This window comes from Callithrix jacchus, chromosome 5 (assembly GCF_049354715.1).
Source record: "Callithrix jacchus isolate 240 chromosome 5, calJac240_pri, whole genome shotgun sequence".
Lineage (NCBI taxonomy): Eukaryota > Metazoa > Chordata > Mammalia > Primates > Cebidae > Callithrix > Callithrix jacchus.
This window is the reverse complement of record NC_133506.1, coordinates 72,334,183-72,353,105: the sequence shown is the minus strand read 5'-3', so window position 1 is coordinate 72,353,105 and position 18,923 is coordinate 72,334,183. Positions and strand designations below refer to the sequence as shown.

The 18,923-nt window shown below is 49.3% G+C and overlaps 2 pseudogenes across 2 annotated transcripts in view; one reads left to right on the top strand and one right to left on the bottom strand.

Annotated features, from left to right (window-relative positions):
• LOC100896549 (26S proteasome non-ATPase regulatory subunit 3-like) overlaps nt 1–18,923 on the top strand; it is a 36,088-nt pseudogene that overhangs the window by 4,991 nt on the left and 12,174 nt on the right. Inside the window, exon 2 of the transcript XR_013535503.1 lies at nt 5,421–5,537. The product of XR_013535503.1 is annotated as a 26S proteasome non-ATPase regulatory subunit 3-like (transcript). The remainder of the gene's footprint in view (nt 1–5,420; nt 5,538–18,923) is intronic.
• Nucleotides 73–17,187, bottom strand: LOC108587748 (septin-4-like; annotated as a pseudogene). Its single transcript, XR_013535502.1, has 14 exons — nt 16,207–17,187; nt 15,297–15,341; nt 13,730–13,770; nt 6,389–6,664; nt 5,934–6,027; nt 5,415–5,501; nt 4,787–4,910; nt 1,772–1,906; nt 1,542–1,659; nt 1,351–1,452; nt 1,060–1,156; nt 803–965; nt 556–655; nt 73–298 (listed from the first exon to the last, which is right to left on the bottom strand). The product of XR_013535502.1 is annotated as a septin-4-like (transcript).

Genomic DNA, 18,923 nt, shown 5'->3' with positions numbered 1-18,923 from the left:
AAACCTTTCAAAACTGGGTCCAAGGATCTTGGTCTCCAGGAGGTCAGAAAGATACACACAGGGACACCAGAAACCACCTACAGATTTATTAAACTTTATTTCCTCTGAGTCTCTGGGCAGTCAGCAGGATGTAAGGCGAAGTGGCAATAGCTGAAGGGGCCTGAGCAGAGCTGGTGCTGGGAGGGGCCGACATGGACAGGAAGAGGAAGAGATTTAAATACCCAGGGCTGAAAGCCAGTTAATGGGTCTCCTTCATCTGTTTTTGTATTTTGTGTAGCATCTCCTGTAGCCGCCGGAGCTGGAATAGGTATAGGCATAAAAATGGGCCTTTTTGGAGAGTCCTTTAGTATTGGGGAAGTGCTCCAAATTTCTAATCCCTTAAGCCAGGACCTTGGTAGCCCTGAGGTATGATGGAGACTCTGGACAGAATCACCTATTGACCTATCCAGGACCCAAACAGGCAGCAGAGCCAGGGATCTTTCTATTACCAAACCAAGAGATACCAATGTTGATGATCAAACAGGGGACCTCCCCTATATCCCATACTGCTCTCACCTCCTTATTTTTCTCTCGCATAAGCTTCTCAGTTTCTGGATCTGCCCATGGTGGGACAGCAGGGATGGGGAAGTCGGTACCACTCTCTCGAGTCAGTTTGCTAAGAGGAGAGAAGGGTTGGTAAGGCTAGGAGGACCCCAGTACCCACTTAGATTGGGCCTATAGAAGAACAAAAGAAAGGTTTGGTCTCACCCAAGGCTAGGCTTGGGATCCCCCCTGCCACCTTTGTCCTGGCTTCTGGTCATACTTGCGATTCCGTTCCTTCACCACCAGGCGGGTCATGCTCTGGATGCACTGTGCCCGGTAGTTCTCATAATGTGTCTCCCGCGTCACATCCTTCAGGTCCTGCATGTGGGTACGCACCAGCATTGTCCTCAGCTTCACAAAGTCACAGTGCCCTGGGTTTTCCACTGCATAGCAAGGCTAGGGGTCAGCCAGAGGCATAGGTAGGATAGAGCCACTGAGGGGCAAGGGGATACCCTGGTCACAGGCTCAGTGCTTTACCTTCCACGATGCCCCAGGGGTAGAGTCGACCCCGAACTTGCCGCCCTCTGGCCTCTACTACAGTGTTGCTGCCAATGACTGCAAATGGGAGGCTTTCCTGGAAGAGGTTAGGGGTGCCTGTCAACACCCTCTGTTATCACCTGTTTCTTTCCACCTGTATCGTCATCTTCTCTGCTTCACTCTGGGAAGCCAGGGTCCTTTCCCACCCTGATCGCCTGAATATAGAATTCTACTCCCTTTTTCCACCCAGAAGAAACAAGATGGGAAGGGGATGCCCTAGAGTGGTCTCACCTTCAGGGCTTGATCCTGCAATTTGAAGTCCTCATCCTCATCAGAGTCACAGTCTGGGAATTGATAGATCTTGATTCCAAAGCGCTCAATCTCCTCCCGGATCTGGCAAACAGATGAAGGGCCCACAGTTCTGGGGACCACATCCTTTCTAGAAGCCCACCTGATCCCCTCCCATCACCAGCTTCCGTCACTTTGCGTTTCTTGCAGTCCACTTCAGGAGGTGTCAGTGTGTCCGCCTTAGCCAGGATAGGCACGATGTTGACCCGCTGATGCAGGGCCTTCATGAATTCAACATCCAATGGCCGGAGCCTGGAGAACAGGAATCTGTGACCACCTGCTAGTGGCAGCCCTGCCCCTGGGCTCTTGTCCTGTTCCCTTGACAGCACCCAGTGGTGCCAGGAGCCTCAGGCTTGGACCATACCCGTGGCCGAAGGGTGAGATGAAGTACAGGCAGCAGTGCACCCTGTTGTCTTGGATGTTCTTTCAGTTCAAGCCACTCTCATCTCGGAAATACTGCTCAAACTGCTGATCAATGTATTCTGCCACAGGCTTCTAGCTGGGGCAGGGACAGACAAGCAGAGAAACTGTGAGCATGGGCGCCACCTAGTGAGCTTTGGGACTACAGAGAAGTAGCCCCTCCCTGAGCAGTGTTTTCAAGACATTGTTATTCCCTGGCTTGCTTTACCAAATCTTCAGGGAAATTCCTGAATGGGATGGTGTATACCTCGTCTTGATACAAAAGCCTGAGTACTCAGGCAGAGTTTAATAACTACTAGTTTGATGACAGGAAAAGGGCCCAGGTGATCAAACAAAAGAGTAAGAATAGGCTGGGTGTGGTGGCTCATGCCTGTAATCTCAGCACTTTGGGAGGCCGGGGAGGGCAGATCACTTGAGGTCAGGAGTTTGAGACCAGACTGACCAACATGATGAAACCCTGTCTCCACTAAAAATACAAAAATTAGCTGGGTGTGGGTGGTGTGCACCTATAGTCCCAGCTACTTGGGAGTCTGAGGCAGGAGAATCACTTGAATCCAGTAGGTGGAAGTTGCAGTGAGCCAAGATCATGCCACTCCAGCCTGGGCAATGGAGTCAGACTGTCTCAAAAAAAAAAAAAAAAAAAAAAGCAAGGTAGGGCTGCAGGCAAACACCAACTGGAAGCCAGGGAAACCCTAAGTCAGGTTTCCAGTCTAACCTCAGAGCCTTTTTGCTCATGTGTTTCTACCCTCTCCTCTACGTCTCCAAACACATGCTATCCTTCAAAGCCATAAGAACCATCTCTTCCATCTCTTCTACTTCTCTCCTTCTCTTCACTACAGAGCAAAACAAATAAATAAATTAATAAATTTCCCCAAGAACCTCAATTTCATATCCTTTGCGCTTCTATTATCTTGTTTAATCCTCACTGCCCTCACAGGTGGACATTAGGCATTATGATCACCATCACTCTCATTTCATACATGCAGAAACTAAACCCAGAGCAGCTAACAGACTTGTTCCAGGCCCGACGTGGTAGTTCCCGCCTGTAATTCTAGCACTTTGGGAGGCTGAGGTAGGCGGATCACTTGAGCCCAGGAGTTCAAGAACAGACTGGGCAATATAGCTACACCCCCATCTACAAAAAACTACAAAAAAATTAGCTGGCATACACCTGTAGTCCCAGCTACTTAGGAGGTTGAGGTGGGAGGATAACCTGAGTCCAGGGAGCCTGGGGAGGTGGTTGATCAGGCCACTGCACTCCAGCCTGGGCAATAGAGTGAGAACCTGTCTCAAAGAAAAAAAAATGGCGGGGAGAGGACTTGCTCTAGGTCATTTAGCTAGTAAATTCTCTACCCATCTGAGCCTCTACAGCTCAGTGCATTTGCCACTACACATTGCCTGACCCATTTACTAATTTAAGTCGCTATCTGATTGAAACATTGTTAGAGAACTACCCCCACCTCCCCTGCTTCCCTGTTGCCACTTGACTATAAGCCTCTCAGGGATAGGAATCATTCATGCTTGTTCTAAATCCCGTAAAATGTCCAGCACAGGCTGGACATCTAGTATGTACTCAATACATTCTAGCTGATTTGATGCTTTGCTGTTGCCAAAATTCTGAAATTCTTAAACATTTTGAACGAAGGGCCCTACATTTTCATTTGCACTGGGCCCAACAAATTATGTTTCTGGTCCTGCAATTAGCATTGTTAAAATTCACCAGTATGCTATAAATAGCCCTTTGCACTCTTGAGTGTGCATGCATCATGCTGGGTGATGTTCAGATCAATTGGAGAGGTAGTTAAGGGCTGGTATGTTTTAATTAAATAAATGCCTGACAAAATGAGTACATATGGAGGTGCACTTTAAACTGTGAGGTGCCTGGAAAATGAAGTTATTAGTATTATGGAAGGTAAGAGACAGTAGATAAACTGATTTAAGAAGATCATTTGCTGAAGATCATGAAGTTACTAAATGCCAATCAAGATCTGAACTCTCTGTCTAGGGCTCTTAGCACCACCTGCCTAACTTCTTCATCAAAGGTATCACCTTTTCTCCTGTCAATCTCCCTCTTCATCTACTCACTTAGGTCAGACCATTAGCTAAGCATCCCTCTAGCACCTGAAAAATAAAAAAGCCCAAATGATAGGAGGTTGTGGTAAAGCCAGCTTTTCTTTCACCAGGTAGCCTAGAAGGTACCTGGAGTTTAAACACAGTTCCACTATTTTTCCTTTTTGCCTATTCTTCCTCGCCTTTACCCTCCCTCCATTCATGACCAGCCCTTCAACATTTAGGTACCCTTGTTTGTGGCACCTAGACTGTTGCTAGTAAAAGGAAAAAGTGTGAGTTTATTTATTGAGCATCTACTATGTAATCAAACTCTGTCCTACATGTTTTCACACTTCACATGTGTTTGCTTTTTGAGGCTCTTCTTTCTTATCTATTTTTTTTTTCCTTCTTTTTTGGTCTCACTCTGTCTTCCAGGCTAGAGTGCAGCGGTGTGATCACGGCTCACTACAGCCTCGATCTCCTGAGCTCAGTGATTCTCCTGCCTCAGCCTCCCCAGTAAATGAGACTACAGGCCCATGCCACCATGCCCAGCTAATTTTTTAAACTTTTGTAGAAATGGCATCTCACTATGTTGCCCAGGCTGGTCTTGAACTCCTGGCCTCAAATGATCCTTCTGCCTCAGCCTCTTCTTTCTTATGTCTGTACCCCATTAAAGAGTCATAGGGCAGAACTGGAACATTAGAGGAACATTAGAAGTCACCTATTCCAATCCTTTTCCTCTTACTTTATAAAGGAGGGGGTGGCTGTCAAGTAAGGGAAGTTACATGCTCAAGGTCATAGACCTCTTCCTCCTGAGAAGTATGACTATATCTGGGCCTATATGTATATCTGTGTGTGTATGGAGAAGGGTGGCTCAGGGGCAGCTGGAATTGTGCTTAGTCAGACATACCACTCTGTATTGTTGACTGCATCCCCAAAACCTGGTGTGTCCACAATGGTGAGCCGCAGCCTTACACCTTTCTCTTCTATGTCCACTGCATGCTTAGTGATCTCCACAGTTTGCATGATCCGCTCTGGAGAAGGGGGAAACTGAGGCCAGGGGAAGGGCAGGGACCTGCCCAGTCGAAATGAACTGCCCACCCCAAACAGCTTCGTTGCCCAGACTGCTTCATCCACATTGCCCTCTCCACCCCCAAGCTGCCTGGGGGACTGTTCCCTGGGAACCAGCAAGAAGTATATTTCCCAACACAGGAAATGCCGGTGGCTGTTGGCTCTGGCCCCAGCCTCTTCTCTGATCCGTTTTTTTTTTTTTTTTTTTTTTCTTGGATTCCTGGAATCCTTGGGGGTCAGAGACTCATTCAGAGTGCAAGACTCTGGTCCCCTGCCCTGCTTCAGCACCCAAATCTTTAGGGAGCTGGCTGGTGGGCTGCCAGGCAGATAGGCCTATGGAGAGCTGCTGTCAGTCTCTCTAGGAAGCCTTTGTTTCCAGCATGTGGGGGAGAGTCCCATCCCCCAGACTCTGGAGTGAGTTTAATTTCCCAAGACAAGTCTGCCTGATTGTCCTCTCCTTTCCTTACCTTCAGCACCAAGGAGTTTCCGGTCCCGGTACAGATCAGTGAGGAAGAGGCTATTGACAAGTGTAGATTTGCCCAGGCCAGACTCTCCTGAGAGGAGAGAGGACACAGGCACCAAATCAGAAGGTAAGATCTATAGCCAAAAAGCAACTCCACTGGATTAAGGTTTAGAGGAAACTGCTTTCTTATCTAATTGGAACTAGACTAACTATAGTATTTTAGAGCTTGAAGGAAGCACAGAGATTGGCTTGGGAGAGCAAGAGATTGCTCAAGGTCACACAAAAGAGGCAAATACTAGAAAACGGTTGGTCAAATGTTCTTTGCAACCAATTTGTACCCCCACCCCACCCCAACCCCATATACATACACTCTCAGAGGCCAATAACTCCTGGCTATCTGGCAAAGAGGCACAGCCACTCACTGCTTGCTCCTTTCAACCTCTACTCCCTTCCCACTCATGGACACACTCACCATCCCCACCTGAAACACACCCTGCCCAACCCAGCCCTGCCCCTTTTCTACCTGCCACCATGAGAGTAAAGTCAAAGCCTTTCTTCACGGACTTTCGGTGGACTTGGTTGGGGAGGGTTGCAAAGCCCACATACTCCTTGTCATCCTAGCAGACAGGAAGGCAGAATGCGTCAGGACAAGGAGCTGAAGGGGCCCTGGCACCCAGCACTGATCTTCTCTCCCTTTCAGGTCTTTGCCCCAGCCTTTAAGAAGCAGTGCCAGACTCCTGTGAGTTCCTATTTCAGGCCACCAACTGGGCCTCCTGCCATTGCTAAACTGTTAGTTTCCAGTGCCCTTGGGGGCAGATATCACAGAGCTAGGGCTGACAAAGGACTGAAAGAGATCCCAGATACACACACACACACACACACACACACACACATGCATGCGCGCACACACACACACACACCACCCCAGTCTTCCTGCAGCAGCCCACTGAAAGGCAAAGGCAGGGCTGGGGGCTCTACCTCAGAAGAATCACAGGGATCAAGCTTGTCCCATGGGCTGCGGGGCCTAGCAGATGGGCTGAGAGGGGCTGGGGCACAGAAGTACTGCTGGCTGTCAGAGGACTGGGGCCACGAGGGGGGTCTGAACTCCAGGTCATCATCATAGAGGTCTGGGGCCTGGGGCCTGGATGCCCAGGTCTTAGCCTCTGGTGGGTGGCAGCTCTCGCTTCCTGAGAAATCCTTCACGAACTTGCTCAGTTCTCCATCATCTGTGGTGTCCTCCAGGAAACGCTTGATCTGGGGGAAGTGGGGTGGGTGGAGTAGGTAGGAGGTGATGGGAAGGGAAGAATGAGGAAGGAGACGGAAGACAGGAGAAGGCAAGAGGGAAAGGGAAAGCACTTGTGGTTAGAAGAGAAAGAAACTACAGCCAAGCCAGACCAAGTGCTCACCATCCCTCCCTCACCTGCTCACAAGCCTCCCCAATCCAAGATGTCAGGAAGGGCCCTAGGGTCCAAGAAGAGCCCTGGGCACCCCCAAATCCCTGGCAACTGCTCTTGAGAACTGAGGAACTCCAGTTCTGGTCTCCCTCTCAGCAGCATGTTTTTTGAGGCTGCCTTTCCTGGGGTTCTGGCCTAGCCAGGGACTGTCTCAGGCCAGGAAGTAAGGCCAGAGTGAATACGATAGAGCAGACAGAGGCATTAGACCCAAAAGGAGAGTACAGAGCATCAGAATGGGGCAGGGGATGAGGGAAGTAGGTAGGAGAGAAGAGAGCTGCCTGTGCCAGGCAGGTCAACCAGCAGGGGGTTCCGTGCCTCCTGTCACTACTGGTCAGTGAGCTGGGGGACTGAGGTACAGATTCTACTGCCAGTGCTCAATCCCCAAGGTTCACGGCCCAGTGCTCAATATAGCTGATCCTACCCCTTACTTCAGACACTGAGCCACACCCAAATCTGACCCTGGGCCCTGGGAGAGAAGAGTAACCTGCCAGTGGATGCTGACTGTGGGTGGAAGGCAGCTGGGAGGGACTAGCTAAGGGATGATTGAAGAGCCTGGCGAAGGCTGAAGGACAGCTGGGCCTCCAGAGCTTCTGACAGCCCCCACCTGTGAGGGACATATCAGGGGAAGCACCCTCAGTTGTTTCCTTACCCCTCTTCCCAGAGCCAGCAGTACAGGAGGGGGTCTGGCCTAAATTATGACCCACAGTGGGTGGTAGGCAGAGAATGGTCTGACTCCTCTGTAGAAGCCTGTTCTACACTATCCCCAGCTCAGAAGAGGGACCATTTCCCCCAACTCTCATGGTCAGCTCTAGACCCTAAAGATTCTCCTCTCCTTTGGGGGTCAGCCTCCTTTGTGGGGTGCCTGGCAGTGCTGGGTTCAGCTCTGCTTCACAATACCCACGTGCCACCCCCAGACAATGGGCAAGGGCCAGCTGCAGAAACTGACTCACTCTCTGGGGGTTAGCCAAGCTAGTGGGGACTACCCCAGACCACTGTGGAGTCACAGCTAGAGTTGGGGAGATAAGATGGCCAAAGTCTTCCTGCAAAGGGAAGACTTCAGGGAGGCGAATATGCACACTGACAGGTATATGCTAGAGGGAAGAGGTTGAGATAGGGAGGTTAGAGGAAAAAGTCTGCTAGGAGCTACTTCCAGGCTGTCGCCTCTCAAGTCCTCACAGCTGCTTATAGCCGTAGTGCTCACCTGGACAGAGGGGAGGAAAAAACTGGAACCCAAAACTGGAACCAGCAGGTGGAGGCTAGGTGTCCTGAGACCAGCCTAACCCAGGGCTTTTCTTACCTATGATATTTGTGAGGTCCAGTGGCGACCATACATCCCAGTTTATGCCTGTTGTCCTGACATCATGATTAATTGTGCCCTTTCACTCTCAAAAGTGTCCCAGCTTAGACAATTAATTATATGGCAACAGAAAAAGGGTGGAACTTGGGGGCAGCAGCTCTTGTTGTCTGGCAGCTAATAAGTCTGGGGAATTCCAAGAAATCCTGCCTCTCTGCACAAATCCACAATGACCCAGCAGTTGGTCTGGGGATCAGGACAAGGGTGGGAGAGAGAAAGCTGTGCTTCACCTGGTTTCACTCAGAGACACTGAGTGGAGAGGCAGGGAAGGGAGAAAGAAAGGCACTAATGAAGATCCCTAGCCCCCACAATCTTCCAGCAGAGCCTCCAGGAATCCAGCACCGTCCTCATCTCTGCCAGCCCTGTCCACTCATCCGCATGAAGGAGGCCACAGGGGCTCTAGATTAGGAGTCAGGATGCTAGGGTTCTCACCTCCTGCCTGTCCATCCCCACTGCCAGCTCTGCCAGTGACCAAATCATTTTCTGACTTTCAGCCCCAATCCCATCCAAGGCAGGGAGAAGACAGGTCAGGTCCACCCATCTCCCAGAGCAGCATCTTACCCCAGCTTCAGTCCTGTCCTCAGGGACAGAATTCCCTTGCCATCCCAGTGAATGGTCCATGTCCCATGCTTCGGACTCCCTGTCAGCAAGCTCTAGGTCTAATTTTATCTCCCAGGCAAAGTTCCTCATACACAAAAACAGCCTTGTTTTGATGCTCTTGTTGTCTAGCTTCCGGCTTGCTCCTTTCCTTTTCTCTTTGACCCCTTTCTGTCTCTGGCAGGGGCCAAAAAAGCCTGTGGAATGTCCTTCCCCACCCCCTCTCCTCCTCCCCTTCTCTTGGCTCCCAACCTCCAAGGACAGCTCAGCTGCAGCAGGATCACTTGGTTCCTCTGCAGTCCCCCCCTCCTCTGATTAGCTGCCCCATGACGCCTGCCCACTGCCTACCCTGGTGGGCACAGCATCAACCTCCCAATGTCTGCCTGCAGCACAAGCTCTTGATCCATTTGACCTCTCCTGTTAACCCCCAAGGACACCGTGGTCTGCCTGAGGACTATGAGCTGTCCCCAAGTGACCCAGCCCATCAGCACTTGAGGACAGCCACCCAGGATACCCATTCCCAAAGGATTTCAATCCCCCAATCTCTTTCTTTCACCTTAACTTTAAGCAGTGCTGGAGTAGGACGAGATGCCCTATAATCCCCCGTATAGATTTTTGTGGGAATGGCCCCACACTTCTTCCCAAGTGTCCCTTTCTTTTTTTCCAGTGGGGAACCTCACTGTCTAGAAATCTGCTCCTAGATTTCCCTGCAGGGAGCCCCATCACAGAGGGGACTTTGCTCAAGAGACTCCCCTTACCCTAGGACACCTCACCTCCTACTCATAGCAACCTATATCAATTCCACCACTCCATCGCTTCCATAGCGTCAACAGGGGAGATGTTAGCACCTGGTCTCTGAGGAGCATGGGTTCAAGACAATGGGAGGCTGGCAGCCCAGAAACTTCAGAGCTGCCATTTAAGTGGGAGAGAAATTAAGAGGCCTGGTTAGAAGTGTGCACTCAACTAGGAGTCAGGGGGCCACTGTTTCTGTTGGAAGGAAACATCTTTTATGAGTCTGGATAGTATCTTAATTTCAGGACCTTAGTGGTCAGTTGTGAATGGAGGAGGGTGAGGGGACATGGCCATTTCTGCCTCATGACAGCCTTCCTCTGGCTAAATAGCTGTCAGGGTGGCTCCTGGGTTACAGATTTGCTTCCTCACCTGAGTATGCACCCTGGCCTCTGAAGCCAAGCTCCCTCATCTACCCAGGCCCACTGTTTCTGTTAGTTGGAAAATCCACCATTTGAAACACCACCAAACTACTCTGCAGAAAGATGTGATGTTGGAGATGGGTTCCAGTCACCAAACAGCTTCTGAAAAATACACCAAAAAGTCCACAGTGGTTGTGGCAGATTCTTCCCTATGTGGGATTATTCTGGGCAAAATGAATAACTGAGGCCAGGTAGTCTGGCCTCAGTTCTGCTATCAAGCCTGAGACAAAAGCATCATATTTTTCTGCCCCTCATTTTATAGGCAGAGGGAGTAACGTGTCCAGGTCTCACTGTGAAGCTGGGACATTGTCACCTCACTCTGTGCTTCCAGGTGGACTGCATGACAGCTTGGACTAGGTAACCAACTGTCTTGGTCTGCCCAGGACTGAGGGAATTTTTGAGACATGGCACCTTCAGTGCTAAAACCAGTGAAGTCCAGGGAAACCCTGATGAGCTGGTCAACTTAGCCTGTCCCCAAATTAGCAAGTCATGACCAGAGGTCACCAGCCTTCCATCCTGCTCTGGAATTGGCTGCCCATGGTAACTGGAAATGGACAGGGTGCCATCTGACAGGGTAAGATGCTCGCTTCCTAAGAAGCTGTGCAGTGATGGTCAAACTGCTATAAAAAGCCTCCAGAGATGCCCTGTCCCATTTCATCAGCTTTACTCCATTCTTTCAACAATTCTCTTTCTTCTGAACTACAAGCCTCTACCCAAAGCAAAATAAATGCCAGGTATGGTGGCTTGTGCCCATAGTCCCAACTACTAGGGAGGCTGAGGCAGGAGGATCACTTGAGCCCGGGAATTCAAGACTACAGTGAGCTATGGATTGTACCACTGCACTCCAGCCTGGGCAACAGAACACTTTTTTTAAAAAAGCTGACTGGGCGTGGTGGCTCACACCTGGAATCCTAGCACTTTGGGAGGCCAAGGAGGGCAGATCATGAAGTCAGGAGATCGAGACCATCCTGGCCAACATGGTGAAACCCCATCTCTACTAAACATACAAAAATTAGTGGGACATAATGGCATGTGCCTGCAGTCCCAGATACTTGGGAGGCTGAGGCAGGAGAATTGCTTGAACCTGGGAGATGGAGTTTTCAGTGAGCTGAGATTGTGCCACTCCCTCCCAACAGAGGGAGACTCCGTCTCAAAAAGAAAAAACCAAAAACAAACAAAAAACAAGGGAGATAGCCCATGACCTAGGATTCTGTTAGTATCCTCATGAATGTGGAAACTCCCTGAGTTCCTCAGAGGCTTTGGATTTCTCTTTGTAAAGGAAGCCAATCTGAGCAAAATGTCTGTGATTCAGAAGCCAACAGGAGGCTAATCATACCATCCCTCAAGGGACATATGGCATGTCACCCAAAAGACACTGGGGTCTGCCTTAAGTATCAGTGAGATGGCCTTCTCTGATTCCTGGCCTATTTTCCAGAGTTGGTTTCTTGCATAATTGATAGAGCAGGGAGTAAACTACCTTGCCCTATGAAAGCCTCAGAATTCACTTTTAAGGATAAGTAGATCAGGTGTCTCAAGGACACAGGATCCTGGGGCTAGGCACCCTGTCTATCAAAGGCATTGCAGCCCCTCCCATCAGAACTGCTTTATTTCCAGGAACTCCCCAGGGCTATGTGAGAAGGCAGCCCACAGTGACCCATTAGGGCACCCTCAGGACCTTCCTGTTGAGCCTTTGCTAGTTCTGATCCCAAAAAAACCATCAGGAATGCTTCCCTTAGTCCAGCACAACCTCCTCTGGGGAGACTCCAGCCCCTGATGTCCTAATCCAAGGATGAGAAGCATCTGTCCATCCTATTCCTTAGACAAAAGGGCCTTGAGGGGCCATTTGGGAAGGCATCGACACTTAAGAGAAAGAGATGAGGTGAATCAGGAACCATCCCCAGCTGTTCACCCAGAGAGGTTTGTGAAGCTCAACAACAAACATGCTGCCTTCCACAAGCCAGGCGTCGTGGCCAGGCCACTAGAGAATTCCTGCCAGGAATGGAATCTGGAACAGACTCTGGTCAACCATTCCCAGATCAGAGGAACCAGAGGCCTTGGACACCAGCACCACAGAGTCTCCATCCTGAGGCTGCATGGGGTCATGCAGGCTGGAGCCTAGCTTTCTCAAATGTTAGAGAGCACCTGGCTGTCCTCCATGCCACCCTACCTCCAGAGAGTCAGAGAAGACCAGCAGCCCAGCAGCCTGGGAGCCTTCTCTTCTCGGCTTCTAGGAAGCAGCTCTGCTGCTGAACAGGGCTGGAGAGCTGTAATTATCGAGACAGGATAAGAGCTATTAGGAAGGAGCCATCCTGCTGCCAAGGCTTTTGACTTCCTAAACTAAAACAAGATGCACAGAAAAAGGGGGTGGGGGTGGGGGAGAACAGGGAGGAGCGTGCTCAGTCAAAAACATCAAATCTTGACCAAAGGGAAATATTAACCCCTTCCCAAAGGCACACATTTGCATCTAGGGGTGAGCAAAAGTCTAGCTAAGAACACTATCATCCCCTAGCTTTGGGAAGGAGGCGTAACTCTTCCTTCATCCCCTGTCCATCTCCCTATGGACTCCCTCTCTCCTAAGACTCTCCAAGAGCACTACTCAGTCTGTTTCATCTATTTTGACATTTGAGCACAAACATTTCATACTGTTGTTTAAACGTTTCCTGTCTGTGTCTTATCTCCCCAACCACATGGCAAGTTTCTCAAGGCCAAGGAATGTGTGTACTGCAAAGCTTCAATGCTTCCCCTAAAAGTACCTAGCAGAGTGCTAGGCCTCTGAATAAAAACTGTTTATGGAAGGGAGAGAGGGAGGAAGGAAAAAGAAAGGGAGGGACTCACTGTCTTGCATGGAGACAATCTCTGAAGGTAGCCACTCCCACCTACAGCTGAGCTCATGGCATAAGGCTGGATAAGAACCCATGGCAGTGAGGTGGCAGCCTTGTTTCTAGACACCTCCTCTCCAGCTGTTCCATTATCTGAGCTTAGGCCGACCCCCACTATGCACTCATTTGTTTTCTATGGCCAACTGTCCATCCTGAGTCAGCCTATGAATGGGACCCATTAGAGGCCATTGCTAGGCTTTGAATAATAGAGAAATATGGCAAGAGGAAGAATGGAAGTAGGAAGAGCTTTGACCATCTTGTCAAACATGGGCCAAGAATAGCCAAAGTACTCATGGGAACAATGCAGTGAAATCAGGACACTACCAAAAATCAGGACACAGGACTGCCAAGAGCAGACTCCACCTTGAGTTTTTCCAAGTTGAGGACCCAAATAGTGTGTAACCCAGAAAAGTGACACCTTTCTGGAATGCCCCAGGCTGAAAAGGGGAGAACCAGGTGGGGACTGATCCAGTGGCTACCTAGACGGCCTTCCCACAGAGCACTTGGCAAGATTCATCATCTGCCAAAATGTCTCTATACTTTCTTTCTAGGACTGCATGTAGCTCATACAGTGCTTTTGTGCAAATATCCCTCTGGAAGGATGCAGACCCACAAGTGAACAGCTTGGCAAATGGAACATACGTTAGATTTCAGCCCCCCACTTTCCCCTCCACCAGGTGCTCTTGTGCAGTGAACAGTCTGCCCAAGCATAGGGAGCAGCTCTGTCTTTCTCCATGCCCACTCCCATTATAGGACAGGAGACGGATTTGGATAGTCGGGTGGGCACAGGAAGACTGGAAGTAACCTCCCAGGGGTGTTCTTACCTCCTCATCTGTCATAACAGAGAAGTAGAAGCCAGGCATTCCTAGGGGGGCAGCAAGTGGAATTCAGAGTGTGCCAATAGGAAAGGAAAAAGAGAAATTTACTAAAGATGCCCAGTGGACTTGGGCAAACCTGGCCCAATCCCTTCCTAGTGCAAGTGGCCCAAATAATAGCAGCTGGTCTTTACTGAAAGCTCACTGTTGCCAAGTACCGTGCTAAGAGCTTTATAGGTAATAGCTTGTAATAATCCTCACAATAACCCTAAGAGGGAGCCATTATTTTCATTAACAGATGGGGAAACTGAGGCTTAGAGAGGTAAAATAACTTACCCAAAGTCACAGTCAGCAAATAGTGGACCCAGGGCTCAAATCCAGTTAGTAACTCAAGTTTGTACTTAACTGTGCCCCTACTTTATAGAGCTTTCCTCCCTCTGAGGAGCAGGACTGCCCATCTCTGCTCTTTGCTGACCATCACTAGGAGGGTTCATGCTGGTTGGGGTTGGATGGCATTCCCAGGGCTCTCTGCCCCCAGGAACTGCTTTATCCAGAGCCCTGGCCTCTGTCATGCTCAAGGGCTGGAGTGTATTTTGGGCCGTGATGTTCGCAACAAGAAGCCCCTGCTGCCAAGATTTACTCCATGAGGGTGGTCCCCACCCTCCCCTGCCCCCAGAGAGGCCAAGAGTATAAAGGGAGCAGAGGGTGACAAGGCTGGGGGACACTTCTCTCAAGCATTCTAGAGCTGCAAGATACACTGATGGCCTCAAGGAGAAAGCCCAGACATCTCTGAAGATCCTGCCTGGGCAGCATCAGTAAGTACCCTAGGTGGTAGAGTGGGTCATGAGGAGGGTTCTAAAAAACCAGAGAAACACTTGAGAAGAGTCCCCAGCCTGAATAAATATGAAGTCAACCCTGAGCAAACTGTGAAGCAGGCAGTATGCTTTGGTGTATTTTTTTAAATTACATGATAGGTGGCCAACTAAGCTGAAAGGCCACGAGGCTTAAATTATTCTCCGTTCCTGAAGTGACTTCCTATTAAAAGGAGACTCTTGAAAATGGAAAAGGTGGCCAGGCGCGGTGGCTCACGCCTGTAATCCCAGCACTATGGGAGGCTGAGGCAGACAGATCACCTGAGGTCAGCAGTTCGAGACCAGCCTGACCAACATGGAGAAACCCTGTCTCTATAAAAATACACAATTAGCCATGCATGGTGGTACATGCCTGTAATTCCACCTACTTGGGAGGCTGAGGCAGAAGAATTGCTTGAACCTAGGTGGAGGTTGCTGTGAACTGCGATCACGCCATTGCGTTCCAGCGTGGGCAACAAGAGCAAAACTCCATCTCAAAAGAGAAAAAGAAAAGAAAAGGAAATGGAAAAGATTCCAAGCCCCAAAGAAATTACTCTAATGGTGGAATTTCAGTAAGATGAGAAGTTCCTCTGCTCCTTCAAGTCAAAATCCCAGCATTTATCTCCTAAATGACCCAGCTCTGTAGATACATAGATGCCACTCCTCACCTGCCCTCCCATCTCCCAAGCTCCCACAACAGGCCCACAGGAGGGAAAAGTACAGACCTTTTAGCCACCGGATGACACGATTGTTCATTTCCTGAGAGACATCTGAAAGTAACACAATTATGGTTGCTTTTCTTCTCCCTGTGGGATGCAAATCCCACCCTCCACTGCTTGCAGCTCCCTTTCTAGCTCCACATTTCTCACCCAAAGGTGCCCTCAGCCCTTGGTCCTCTCCAAGAAGCTCCTCCAGCATAGGACTATATATTCCCACTCTCCCTATCCCTCTCTCTGTGCCCCGTGAATGCCTTTCCCCTCCTGGAAGTCTAAATCCCAGCTCATCTGCACCCCACCCTCTCCACTTTGTTGCCAGCGTATTTACCTGAGGCCCTTATTCTGTTTAACAGCCCTTACCAGCCCTTACCCCAGCTCAGTGCTTCATCTCCACTCAGGAAGCAGCTTTCAACCCTGCAAGCCCTCTTTACTACTTTCAGTTGAAAAGGTAAGCAGTGTTGCCTAGAGGAGTCAATGCCTGTCACCCGGCCCAAGCATCGTCATCGATGTCATTAGCTAGGAGCACAGAGAAGCTGGCAGGGAAGGAATGGAACAATGGGCTCAAGTATAGGACTAGCTTTGGCACTGGCAGGAGAGCAGCAGCCCTTAGGCCCAGAATGAAGAGTTGGCCTTTCCTGCCCACCCCAACATCCCCATCTCACTAAACTGGGGCTGCATCTGGGCAGTCTGCTTCTTCACATACCCAGGAAGAAAGAACTAAACCATTGAATGAGTTGTTTGCAGGCACGCTTGGGGGTCTGTGGCACTTCACTCACTGGTGCCCAACTTGGAGACTCCTTTGGTGATGGTGGTGGTGATGGGCTTGCCTTCTCTCTCTGGAACTTCAGATTCTCAAATAAAGGGCTAGAGTCTATTTTAAAACAGGACAATAAAGGATCTAGGGAAGGAGAACACTTACGCTCAAAATCAGGTGTTGTTGGCTGGCTTTCGGGTATTCCAACTTCAGGATTCAGCAAGGCCCACCATGAGCAGCCAGGCTCATACCTAGGTAAGGACCGAGGAGGCAAGGCCCGAAGGGTCAGTTCCAGGGTCTGATGGTCTGCAGAGACACTGCTGCTTCCGTGCTCTGGGAGAGAGCGACTCTTTGGAGATCTGATCTCAGTAGTAGTCATAATCCTTTGAATGGGTCCAGTTTGCACTGCTTCATCCTTTGGGTAAGACAAAATCCTGCGGGGAACTCTGACTCCTTGGGGGTTCTGGACCTTGGATGGTGGGTCATCTTGTAAGATTTGTGATTGCAAGTTATCCTTCTGGTCTTGAAAACTCAATCGACGAGAAGATTTGACATCTGGGATGGATGAGGCATGATGGCCGACCTTGCGCCCTGACTTGCTCTCACCGCTTCTTCATGTTGCTTCCTCTCTGGGTGGACTAACATTCAGTTGTCTGCTTGAAGCATGGGAAGCCAGTGTCTGAGTTTGCTGGCTCTTTGGATGAGGAGAGGAATGGCGGGATGATTCTGTTCTTGGTCCAGTCTCGGTTCCCTGAGGTGTGGGTACCGCATAGCGTCCAGGCCCTAACTCGGGGGAGACAGATCGAGGATAGTCTGATGCCGAATGGAGAGTGGTGGGATGTGCAGCTTCTGATCTTCGGTGGGAAGGGTTCAGGGAGACTGCAGCACTTCGATGGTTTGAGGTAAGAATGAACCAATGTCCCCACTGAGGGAATGTGTTAGTAGTAACCTCAGACCCTCTCTGTGCTGAAACCGATACCTTGGCCCCAGGTTTATTTGTCTTGATGGTTGTGCCTTTCAGAGCAGATCTCATATTTTACTGGCTGGCTTGTATTCGGGAGCCTAATGATGCCTGAATATTTATCCTGTTTTCAAGCTGCTGTTCTTGGGCATCTACAAAATTGGCTGTTGTTCTATGAGTGTCTCAAATAGTCTCCTTAGCTACTGCTCTGTAATGTGATGTCTGGTGATGTCATAAAGGAAGGAACTTCCTTCCTATTACACATCCTAGTGTAGAGCCACAATTCTTCACAGAATCCCAAAGCAGTACCTGAAAGGAAAGTGTGGATTTGTCTTTGGAGTTACATCACCAAGCCTTTGGCAAGTTTTTTACAAAACTGGGATTTCCTTGTATATAGATAAAGGCTCCAGACCCTCCCTTACTCTTCCCAGATTCTAGAAATTCTCAGGGACTCATCCAGAGAAGGAAACAGCCAGAAGATCCTATGAAGACAAGGTCAAACCAAACATGCTGTGTTCACCGCAGTTTTAATAAGGTACAAAGTTGTCCCACTTTTGTTTGAAACTGCACTGTGTACAAGTTTAAACAAAAATACAGCTTCAGCCTTTTCCGGTCTCAAGGATGGTTTCATTGCTCCTGGGATAAAAATACAAGTTGCTCAAATAATAAATTCTCACATTCTTGGTCCAGGAGTGTCTAGTGTTTTATTAATAAAAGGGATTTGGGCTGGGTGCAGTGGCTTATGCCTATAATCCCAGCACTTTAGGAGGCCAAGGCAGGCAGCTCACCTGAGGTCAGGAGTTCAAGACCAGCCTGGACAACATGGTGAAACCCTGTCTCTACCAAAAATACAAAAATTAGCCAGGTGTGGTGGTGTGCACCTGTAATTTCAGCTAGCCAGGAGGCTGAGGCAGGAGAATCACTGGAACCCAGGAGGTGGAGGCTGCAGTGAGCTGAGATTGTGCCACTGCACTCCAGTCTGGGCAACAGAGCAAGACTCTGTCTCAAAAGAAAAAAAAAGAAGGATTTGTAGTTAGTTATTGGTTTCTATCATAAATGACTAGTTGGGTACCTAGAGAAATTACCTGAGTTGCCTGGGCCTTGGCTTCTTCACCTGGAAACCACTGCCGGGCACATGGTTGTCACATAACAAATGTTAATGTCATTTCTCATGATCCTGTCAGCCATCCAATTAGCCAGACTTGGTTCTCTTCTGAAGAGTAACTTTCCAATTTGGATGACCATTTTGGAGGAGACTCTGTCACCTCTCTCTCCCTTTCAAATGTTCTTTCTCTCTGTTTTTTAGACATAGACTCTACTATATACAACATTCTATCATGAACTCTGAAGGGTCATTGAGGTTATAGGATGGTCAGCTTCATTCTTCTATGCTCTACGCTGACCATTCTCTTCTGTTAACAGTTTTTCCTCAAATGAACTATTAATTATGACATTCTAGTCCTGCTTCCCATTGATTTAGCTTTAAATATTTTATTTTTGTTGAGACAGAGTCTTGCCCTGTCACCCAGGCTAGAGTGCAGCAGCACGATCTTGGCTCACTGTAGCCACCTCCTGGGTTCAAGCAATTCTCATGCCTTAGCTTCCTGGGTAGCTGGGATTACAGGCACCCACCACCATGCCCTGCTGATTTTTATATTTTTAGTAGAGATGAGATTGTTGACCAGGCTGGCCTTGAATGCCTGTCCTCAGGTGACCCACCCACCTTGGCCTCCCAAAGTGCTTGGATTACAGGCGTGAGCCACACTGCACCTGGCCAAGAGGGTACCTTGTGTTGGTCTTCTGACAACTCCAGATTATTTTTGCCCTTTTGTTTGTGGCTAGATCAGCTTAGGAGGCGTGATGCTACCAAGTACACTCATCCTCTCTACCCCAGAGTCCACATAACCCTTTTACCTCCTTG